At 34.8% G+C, this 9,897-nt stretch overlaps 1 protein-coding gene across 1 annotated transcript in view; it reads right to left on the reverse strand.

The window, feature by feature from the left end:
- The window catches only part of LOC112904507 (aquaporin AQPAn.G-like), a gene marked incomplete in the record, with an annotated part of 89,162 nt that overhangs the window by 1,547 nt on the left and 77,718 nt on the right, over nt 1-9,897 (reverse strand).

Genomic DNA, 9,897 nt, shown 5'->3' on the forward strand with positions numbered 1-9,897 from the left:
CCTTGGATCACTTAGGCAAATGCTGAGGCAGTAATATTCCACAGATAATCTTTCATTCTCTTCTGTCTTCATTTCGTCCGTCTCATCTTTCTCACCCAAACCACCACCCACCCATTCCCACGATTCCTGAAAGCAGGCTGAAGAGGGCCTTCCGCCCTACCTTCTGGCGTAGTCTGAAGGGACTGCCCGCCTAGCACCTTTAGTGACTGGTAGGAATGAAACACCCAAAAGTTTTTTTTCGCATCCCTAGTATATGTTGATGTCCATCTTTAATAGAATTAAGACAAAAATTTGAAGAATCCACAAATCCAGCAATTGTTTCAACGTCATCGTCATCGGTAAACAGAAATAGATTTTTAATATTGTTAACAATGAGAGATCAGTGGTGTAACGGCGAATTGTGAAAGCGCTGCCCTTCCTCTGTGCCACCCCCACCCCCTTTTATATATGTTGCTGTGAGATATACTCAAATAATCTCTAAAATATCATTGATTACATTAGTATTAGTAGATTCATGTTAGGGGTCGTTCACATATTACGTAATAATAACAGAGAAAGGGGTTCTTTAGAAGTATTGNCCTAATTTTATTCTATAAGCGACTATAAAAAGGATAGTAAATATGTATTTATGCTACTTAAGTGACATCACGCTATTATAATTGCTGTTTAAAGTGAGCAAACACATAGCAAATTAGTAAAATTTATAACCCCAAATAACCGCAAGTTATCACGAAATGACTATTTTACCTACTAGATTAGTGTATTTTATTTATGGCAATCGATTGCTATTTTATTGTTTTCACTTTTCGCTTTATTGCTATCTTTGTTGTACGAGAGAATAAGTGTTGGCTTTATATAAATAAATAGAAGTACCAAATTGCTTTTAAATGTCCACATTAACGCAGCATTGACTGATTGATCGTAAAACTGCTTATCTTAGTTCTAAGATACTCTTGAAAAAGCTCATTAAGTCAAAACCACTGTACAGTCTACGTTGCATTAATGTGAACGTTTAAAAGCAAAGAATCAATTCCGATCCGACGAGATTTGAACCTTGACGAAACTCTTGTATACTTCGCTTAGTTTCTCTAGCATTAGCTTGACCGGTGTAAAGTAGAAAAGAACAGCACTAGGCTAGAAAAGGAAGGAGACAACTCTCGGACAAACTCTCAACCGGTGAGGAGTGTGTAATCCGTACAGTACTGCACGGAAAAATTGACCATTTTATCCACCAAAATTGCATTGCTCAAATGTGTTGTTATTAGTACCAATTACTACTGAAAATATCAACGAGATGTTTATTTATATTTAAAGGTTTTAAAACTTGTTTTCGACACGCACTTCTGTTCATGATTGAACAATACTTTTGGCAAGTTCTGTACGAAAAAGTATGTTTAATGTACAAAAGTCGAGAATATAATGAGCTGTTTTCACCCTACCTCCAATTTTGACAGTGCGCATCCAAGACATTAGAAGGGGCACATTGCTAGAGAAAGTAAACGAACTATACAAACTAGAGTGGGTGGATCGGCTTGCGAGTTTCGATGATTTAGCGAGCCGAACCATAGGTTCAACCATAATGGGGGGGGTTCTTAAAGAGAACCCAGACTAAGACAAGTCCCTAGAAGAGGGCAGCAGTTCTTTCAATAGGGTGGTAGAGATGACGAGAATCGGTATGACACTCTGATGCACAATACTGCGATGTGAAAGTGAACGGGAAAGCACCTCATTATGATCCCGAGTAAAACGTACTACACAAATTAAATGATGGCGTCCTTTGGGGTGAAGCACTTCGGACGTAAACTAGTCTACCAGTCGGATGTCCGGATGGGGACTACTTCGGAGGATGTCATCACTAAGTGCAATTGGGGAAAGTCCAATATTTTACGAGTTGGAGCGTGGAATGTTAGCACAATGAGACATGAATTTTGAGATAAACATAATTTAACCGTCGCAAATACTTTATTCAACCATCACGTTAGGAAGCACTATACGTGGAAGATACCAGGCGATTTAGGGAGATATCAGGTAGATTATATCCTTCTTAGGCAAAGATTTAAAAATCAGGTGAAGGACTGTAGGAGTTATCCAGGAGCAGATGTAGACAGCGATCATAACTTAGTAGTTATGAAGACCAATCTTAAATTGAAAATTCTGAAAAAGAGGGAAGGTAGAAGACGTTTTGACTTAAAAAAGCTAAAATGTAAAGAAACGCCTGATAGGCTAGGTAAAAGGACACACGAAATACTAAAGGCGGCGGGAGAAACGAACGACGGGGACATAGAGACAGAATGGAACTGCATTAAAACGTGTCTAAAGTCAGCAGCTACAGATATACACGGTCTTAAACAAAACGAAAGTAGGAAACCCTGGATAACAAATGAGATTGTAGGATGAATAGAAGAAAGGCGGAAATACAAAAACAGGACAGGCGAAGAAGGGCAAAAAAGATACAGGGTTATAAAGTGGGAAATAATAAGGAAGTGTAGAACAGCTAAGGAACAATGGATTGATATGAGGTGTAAAGAAGTAGAAGAAAAGTTTGAAGTAGGTAAAACGGATGAGGTTTATAATATAATTAAAAGGAATTTTTAGAGATGCAGGGTACAGTAGTAATAATATAAGAAACGAGGCAGGGTTATTTTGATAGAAAATGAGGAAAAGGCAGATTGGTGGAAAGGATATTTAGAGAACCTATACTCAGACAATGAATTAGAGAAGGAGGATAGTGTGGAGATAGATGAGCTAGGTTATCCCATACTGAGAGAAGAGTTCAATGTAACATTAAATAATAATAAGGCGCCAGGTTTAGATTGAAGTCAATAAGAAATAGGTGAGATAGGTTGGTAGGACATCTTCTCAGGCATGAAGGTCTAGTCAGAGACATATTAGAGGCAGAAGCGGGAGTTAGGAAGGGGAGAGGTAGACCAAGATTAGATTACTGTTCACAAATGGTTAAGGATGTGGGATGTTTTAGTTTTAGAGCAATGTAAAGATTAGCTCGTGATAGCAGAAAGTGGAGGTGCATGTCTAACCAGACACAAGTCTTTAGATTGACGACCTTATGACGATGATTATGATGACAGTCATTCAAGAATTTTAAAGTTAAAAAAATAAAGACAAACATTCATTAATTCAGATCTTCAATTATTTGTTAAGTTTGAGAGGTGAAAACTTTTTCCACTCTGACATCATCATTATCATAAGGTCCTAATACAATTTCCATACGCATCTCCACTTCCTCCTTTCTTGCTCCAATCTTCGCATATAAAATTAAGATCAGTTTTCTTTCTTCAACTACCAAGTGTCCATCTTAAATTATTATTTGATTCTTATACAATTCACGGCCTCATTGATGTTAGTGAAGATGCGAATGTACATAAATTACACTAGCAATTAATACAATCATTTATGTCGAATCCTTTCGCTGGCTGCTACTTTTACCTCTAGTTTTTCCGTACGCATCAACAAATAACGGAATGACACTCAGCAGATGTATGCAAGTCAAAAAAGTAAATAAAGATCTATTAACAATAACGACAACAAAAAGACAAACAAATGGACGGCAAAGCACAGCACACTTTTCTTTCGAACAAGTTCATTGACGCGTTTCACGGATGACCGCAAGTTCAATGTCGAGAACGAGAAATTTCACCTTGCAAATAAGCACTTGAATACATTTATATATGCATGTATTTATGTATTATGTCTACATATAGAACATACGTATAAGTGTATGTTGTTTAACACGGATGTAAAACTATATGTACTCATGTTGTGAATTGTGTATTGGCGCAGCACGCGTTTCTAAGTAGGCACTGACCAAGTTATTCACTTTTTTTTTGTTTTTCAATAAGAAATAAAAAAACTGGTCATGTGCGACTTGGATTTGCACATTGAAGTTTCCAGAATATGGAAAAGTCTAGAAAGTGTATTTGTAACGGGGACTTTTTCTATGAAACAAATAATGCAAATGTTGTATGCAGTCGTGGGATAAAAAGTTATCCGGAGACCACTTGAAAATTGCGTTGTTGAACTTCCGGTTTACTAGAATGTTTTCAAATAAAACTAATAGTAGCGAATTTGGTTGATGTTTTTAATAAGAAAGTTTCTTACATACTAACTAACAACTTTAAATTTACTTAAAACTAGAGAACAACTAGTAAAGGGGCTGGAATCTAATTGAAACATTTCATGGTGGTGGATAAATGTTGGAATTTCCTTAATGTCGTCATTGAATAGAGGGTGTCGAGTGCAACCAGATACGGAAAATTTCTGAGAATAAGTAAGAAAGAGGTAACAATGAGTCAGGTATTAGTGATAATCAGAAAAACCTCATTTTTACACCAGGCACTATTTGAAAATATTTACGACGATGCACCCGTACTCCTGTCCTTTTGTCAGGATGACGTCCCGCTCTGTCATTCAGCTTATTAATCAGTTAATTAATAATAAAAGTTCAAAAAATATATAGGAATTTAAGTTGTACAATCGTACTCGAATCCATATTCGCTCTCAAAGTTTTTGGTATTCCTAGGGTCCTAGTGTAATATGTTTTTGACTGGACCTTGATGCCTGAGAAGGTGTCCTACCAACCTATTTCGCCTATTTCTTATTGACTTCCATAGAAGCCTCTGTTTTCCTATTCTTTCTAATACCTCTTCATTTCTAACCTTCTCTATCCACGGTATCCTCATCATTCGCCTATAATACGACATTTCGAACGCTTTTAACCTTTTCTTTTCCGTCGCGCCCACTGTCCATGTTTTGCACCCGTACATCGCCGCACTTCAAACATACAATCTTTTTCGAATTTATAAATTAACCGTTAGTGAGCATATAAGTGACATCTTTTTATTAAAGGCTACTCGACCCTGCGCTATCGTATGCTTTATCCCTACTACTCCTTTAGTCCTGATTTATCTAACCTCCTGGATACCTAAAATCAGTCACTTCTTCTAATTTTTCGTGTCCCATCTTTATATTCGCTTTTTCCCTACTTTTTCCTCCCTTGCAAACCAGTCTTTTTGTTTTACTTTTATTTATTTTCATACAATACAGTTTTGTCAACACTTTTTCCATTTTATATAAAACTATCCTTGCTTGATGCTAATACTACTACATATGTCATCTGCAAATCTAACTATACTAATCTTTTGCTCCTGTATATCCATCTCTACAGTTGTACTTTGTCTTTAATGATGTTGATCGCGTCTTCGATGTATAGATTAAAAAATAGCGGTGACATTGTGCATCCCTGTCTGACTACCTTCCTAATATCTACTTTTTTACGTTGCAGCCCCAGGCTCTATAACTGCTTGTTGCTCTTTATACAAACTAAGTATCACTCTTCTATCTCTGCAACCTATCCTTACATTTTTAAGTATATTTACCATCTTGTTCCATTTAACATTGTCAAAATCTTTTTCTAAATCTACAAATCCTACGTATGCACTTTTTCCTTTTTCTATCGTTTTTTCTTTTGTTACCCGTAAAGTTAGAATGACCTCCCGCGTTCCTCTATTTCTCCTAAACCCAAATTGATCTTCCCGTAATAGTTCTTTTGCCATTTTTTCCATCCTCTTCTGTACCATTCCAGTTAAGATTTTTGACGCAAGAGAGTTAAGCTAATTGCTCTAAATGTCTCGCACCTATGTTTATGGTACTCACAGTAAATACATCCTTTTATCACTTTATCAGTATCAACTATTTGATACGATCGTCCACCATCCGCTTATCCCGCCATATGTAGTGCTATCTGCCTAGCACCGAGTGGTATGACCTAGACCAGGGATGGCGAACCAATGGCGCGCGTGCCATTAGTGGCACGCAACACAATGTTTTGGGCACATCACGTCAAATAATTTAAACGTATAAGGCATAAATAAAACAATTATCGTCATGATAGATGTCATTCGCGCTTTTGTGGCTACACTGCCAGTTTTCAGGAACGATATCATCACAAGAAACTACGAGTATTTTCCCAATTTAAAAAAATATAACAACAATTTAGAAGTACATGAGAAACCAGACGAAGACCAAGTTACTGAAGAATTTGTTTCTGTGATTGATTCTTTAATAAAGGAATTTTCAGAAACCGTTTGACGGATGACTTCAGTTCAGCATGCATTCTGCTAAAAGTAACATCCTACAACCTTAACGTAAGTTATTTGTCATCTAATCTGCAACAACAGAAGTCACACTAATTTAACTCTAATTTTAATTACACGCATAATTTAGACACTGCAAAATGTTTCTATTTTTTGTAGTAAATAAAGAATTTTGAGCTGGTATTATTTATTATTATCATATTCGCAACAATCACAGAGACAAAGTTATTTGATGGCATGTCTATAACATGATTAAACTTTTCTTTATAAAAACGGCACGCCGATACGTAAAGGTTCGCCATCCCTGACCTGGACGTTTAGAGGTTCAGACCATTGCTTAGAATTTGGAAGGATAGGTTCGATTCCGGGCCCGTCTGTCTTTTACTAGATATAGGTACTCTTGTCTAATAAACGTTATTTAAAGCCTTTGAGGGGTATTACGACTTGTTCAAAAGATCTTGAGTTTAGGACAGTTTACAGATGTGGTTGAAAAAATATATTCAAAACGTTCACTAAATTATATATTTCCACACAAAATTCGGCTTTTACTTTCCTTATACATATATGCACTCACTTTTTAGGCTTTTTCATTGCAGGGACATCTGTGAGCCTGTAAGATCGTGACGATAAGTAAAAGCCAATAAAAAAAAACGAACTTTCTGAATTACAAACGATTTTTTTTTTGTAGCACATGTGTCATGCTCATTTAAATGCATTTCTATTTTTAACAACAAAAAAAACTAGAAAGTACAGTTATCTAAGCGTATGCATGTTCCTAAACATTGCGCTTTGTTTGCATTCTGTGCATAATTTATGCGAAGTAAGAACGTGTAGATTCATCTGGCTTTTTACTTTTTATATCTACGAATACTTTGTTTTGTTCTGCACGGAACACGACAGTTACTTTTCAAAGTTTACATCCGCACATAAAGGTCAATGCGTGTGGCTCATCTTATTGAACGATTTTCTTTTGATCTTTTGTTATTTAATAAGAACTATAATTGGTTTTAATGTCAGAATAGGCAGGAAATGTTTATGTATTTGTTTGATTATTTATTGACAATTCAAATGACAGGCAAAAACAAACGAGTAAGAGGGGAGAAATTTTAATGCTTCCGCAATGTCAAAAACGATTATTCATTCATTTATTGTACGTAAGAAATATACATCTAAAATGTAAATCCCTACAATAGGAAACGAATTTAAATAAAAATAAAATCGCAGAGATATTGACAAAACAGTACGTATAGTATGAAAATAAATAAAAGTAAAAAAAAGTGGTATACAAGGGAAGAAAAAGAGTGAAAATAAAGATGGCAGAAAAAAAATTAGAAGAAGTCGCTGATTTTATGTGTCTAGAAAATCAGATAATTCAAGATGGAAGGAGTATTAAGGATATAATGCAGGGCCGAGTTGCCTTCAATAAAAAGAAGACACTTCTATGCTCGCGAACGGTTAATTTAGAAATTCGAAAATGGTTGTTAAAGGTGTGTTTGAAGTACGGTGCTGTACGGGTGCGAAACAAGGAAGTGTTCGAAATGTGGTGTTACAGGCGAATGATGAGGATACCGTGGATAGAGAAGGTTGGAAATGAAGAGGTATTAGAAAGAATAGGAGAACGGAGGACTCTAAGAAATAGGCGAGGTAGGTTGGTAGGACACCTTCTTAGGAATGAAGGACTAGTAAGAGACATATTAGAAGCAGAAACAGGTGTTAGGAGGAGTAGAGGTAGTCCTAGATTAGATTACTGTTCACAAATAGTTAAGGCTGTGGGATGTTCTAGTTCTTGATGAAAAATTCGAAGCTTAGGATAGGAAAGAGTAGAGGTGCGTGTCCAACCAGTCTCAGGACTGACGACCTTATGATGATATATGAGACTCTTACAACAAGCTTTTTAAACGTATCCATATTGATACATAATTTAATGGGTTTTAATCTTGTTTTATTTTGTTTAACATGACGTTTAACACACAATAACTGTGAAATTGAAAATTTGTAAAGGCATGTCTCCAAAAACTTTTCTTTTAATTAAGAAAAATGTACAGCTTTCTATATTTAAACAAAAGTATAAACATCGAAAGTTTATTTTTTTCTCTATATTCCTAATTAAATTTGTTTTTTTAAATTGTCAGTTGGAATTTTTGTATTAGTTATTTGTTCGAGTTAGCATAATATCGTTATTTATTAGATACCATTGATGTTCTTTGTAGACTAAGGAAGAATAAAAAAAGTACAATTGTATCTTCATCTACATCTACATTCGAATAATTGTGAAAAACAGAAGCTGATGTGGGTGTGTGATCTTGTCGCATAATTATGTATGATTGCTTTTTTTTATCCGTTCAACTTATCCTTGAATGTTAAATTAACTTTACTTAGGGAAGCACCTTGTTAGGTACATGTACAGGGAGAATCATTTCGACATACATATCCTGATCATTATACGTTTTTAGTAGATCATATTATCTGCGTAAATAATAAAAATTTAGACGAGATATGTTAACAATTTTGTGGACGATGTCTATAACAATCAAACCTCTTTAAGATTCATCTAGTAAAACTGGTCTTATGTGTAATTTCTAGTAGGTAATTAGCTTCAATTAAATACATTAAAATAAAAATAGTTGAATCCTTCCAAATTTGGAATATGCCAATCGAATAAACTTTTCCAACAATACCTTAACCAGAAGATGTATTTAAGAAATCCCCTCTCACAACAACCTAACGTAAATCCGCGTGTATATGTCAATTAAAGAAACATTAATAACCTAATGATTCCGTTAGCGGGTGTTTAGTTACAGCCACTATCATATTATATCTATGATGCTGCGACGACTGAGTATTAATACGTCTAATATGTCAAAATTGGCAAATTTTAATTAAAAATTCTGATTAAACGCTAACATCATGGATATCGAAAGTAGGTCATTTAGTTAGTTTCATTCTTTTATTAGACATTTTAATCGTCAGCTAAATTCATAATGTTCCATCATCCGCCATCTCAGCCGAACAAGGTGTCTTTACAAACCTACTTAAGTACTCCAGAACCATAGAAACGTACAACACTATTTTATAGCGAATTATTAAAAAAAAAGACAGCAGAGATTGAAATGGTGCATTATTCCTTTTGAAATGCTAAGACTCCTTTAAAATCCAAGGTCCTAAGATCTTTTGACAGTTCCATAAATGCTTTAAATTGAAAAATACTTTATTATATCAATAATTGATAGCTTTATCGAAAAGGTTATAAATAACTTTGCTTCTACTAGGGTTGAATTAACTTTTAAAAATATTTCATAATGACTCATAATATAATCCTTAAACATTACTCATGATATGGTACACAAAATTAGTCTTGAAATTTAATAAATAAAGGTTATGTTTGCTATTTTCACACGTTTTGTTGTCTTAACAATTGTTTCTTCACTTTACCTTTCGGTTACCCTCTGAAGAAGCTACAAAGTAGCGAAACAATCGTTTAGGGGATAAAAAATAGTTTTTATTTTATTTCAAATATGAATTTTCATTTAATAAAGGTACCTACATTCACTAACTTATACCTATATTCTATAGTTTATGCGAAATTATGCATACACCCTGTATTTATTGTATATTTACATTTTTCGATTAATTGTCTTCCGGAGCCTGGCATATCTTAAAGTAACTCTCAAGGATGACGTTAATGAATCAACAAAAGAACGACACGCATTTGAAAGTCGCAGTTTCTGTCCTGTTTACCATTTATTCGAGTCATTTTAATACGATTTATTTGTTTATATTGGAAGAG

The sequence above is a fragment of the Agrilus planipennis genome, unplaced genomic scaffold, assembly GCF_000699045.2.
Source record: "Agrilus planipennis isolate EAB-ADULT unplaced genomic scaffold, Apla_2.0 scaffold217, whole genome shotgun sequence".
Classification (NCBI taxonomy): Eukaryota; Metazoa; Arthropoda; class Insecta; order Coleoptera; family Buprestidae; genus Agrilus; species Agrilus planipennis.